General features: G+C 56.9%; 1 long non-coding RNA gene across 1 annotated transcript; it reads left to right on the forward strand.

Moving 5' to 3' along the window:
- The first annotated feature begins 117 nt into the window (after window positions 1-117).
- Window positions 118-1,317, forward strand: LOC108491981. The gene is made up of 2 exons (XR_001872983.1): window positions 118-579; window positions 1,067-1,317. It is a non-coding gene; the product is annotated as an uncharacterized LOC108491981 (long non-coding RNA).
- Window positions 1,318-1,356: the final 39 nt, after the last annotated feature.

Raw genomic sequence — 1,356 nt, forward strand, 5'->3', positions numbered from 1 at the left:
GCGCCCTCCGCGCCCCCGTTCCCGCTCTTTTCCCGTTGCCCCGCCCTTTCCCCCTCAAGCCCCGCCCCCCTTCCCAGCATGCCCCGCGCTGTATTTAAGCGCGCGCGAGGCGGCACCGCGGCCATTTTGTCTGTGAGGCGACCGCGAGAGGTGAGTCTGAGGTCGGTGCCGCCCGTACCCTGAGGGGCTTCTGAGGGATCTCTGAGGGGCTGCGGAACCTTCGGCAGCCGCCTTCGCCCTCCCCGGGCCGGCGAGGGAGCGCTCGGCAGCCCTGTTCGCCTCGGGGCGCCGCCATTTTACAGCGCCCCAAGAGGGCTCCTGGAGGGGCCGACGCTTCCCCGAGAGTCCTTCCAGGGCTTCTCGGAGCTCAGGGGGGTGGCCGGGCCGCGGGGGCTGCTCGGGGATGAGTCTCTCACAGACCTGTGCTGACCACGCGGTGAAGAGTTCTGAGTTCTCTGAGGGCTCGTCCCGCCCCGGCCTGCGGGTTGGGTGCTTGATGTTTACATCATTCCTGTTACTGACGCCTCTTTTCGTTCTGTTTTCAGCTTTTTAGGCTGCAGAATGGCGCCTGTGCGAGAGGTGAGCTTTAAACATGGTTTTTAGGGTGTAAAAAGCTGGATTTAGTTAAAAAAGGCAGCAGTGCTGCGGGGATGATCCACTGAACTCTCTCTTGCTGATGGGCTGGTGGAGAAGCTCCTGAACACGCTCTGAGTGGCACTGACACGAGTGGGGGGATTTAAACCATCGAGAGGGGGGTGAGACCCTCCTTTAAATCTCGGCGGGAGCTTTAGACCCCCCTTATTGTGCATTAAACCCTGGTGGGGATGGGTTTAGGGCCTTTAAGGGGGTTAAAACCGCATTGAGAGGGTGGAAAACCCTCGTGAGGGGGTTTAAAACTCCATAGGGAGGGTTTAGATCTTCTTGTAGGAGAAGTTAAACCCACGTGGGAAGGTTTAGACCCACACGGGAGGGATGAGAGACTCGAAGTTTGTCCTCTGGGTTGGTTTAGGGGGGTCGTTTTGCTCCTAAATCACCATTTTAACCATTTTTTCCTCTCGTTTTCAAGCCGTGCAACCGTCACTGGGGGTCCCCACAGCCCCTGTCGAGGTGAGCACCCTTTTTATGTCTCTTTTTTTTTAAGATTTTCAGCTTAAATTTTCTGTCTTATGTCCGTGGAGAGCAGGGAAGGCTCCGAAATCCCCCCCGGGTGCAAATTTTGGGGTGGATTCCCCCTTTTTTCGGCTGTTCAGTGACGAGTGACAAAGACAAGCATATGGCTGAGGGTCCCTGATGCCACGTGACCGCTGAGAGCAGCTGGGGGGGGCTAATTAGTTAATTAATGATCGTTAATTAAAC

Source organism: Lepidothrix coronata, unplaced genomic scaffold (genome assembly GCF_001604755.1).
Source record: "Lepidothrix coronata isolate B3197 unplaced genomic scaffold, Lepidothrix_coronata-1.0 Scaffold3742, whole genome shotgun sequence".
Taxonomy (NCBI): Eukaryota; Metazoa; Chordata; class Aves; order Passeriformes; family Pipridae; genus Lepidothrix; species Lepidothrix coronata.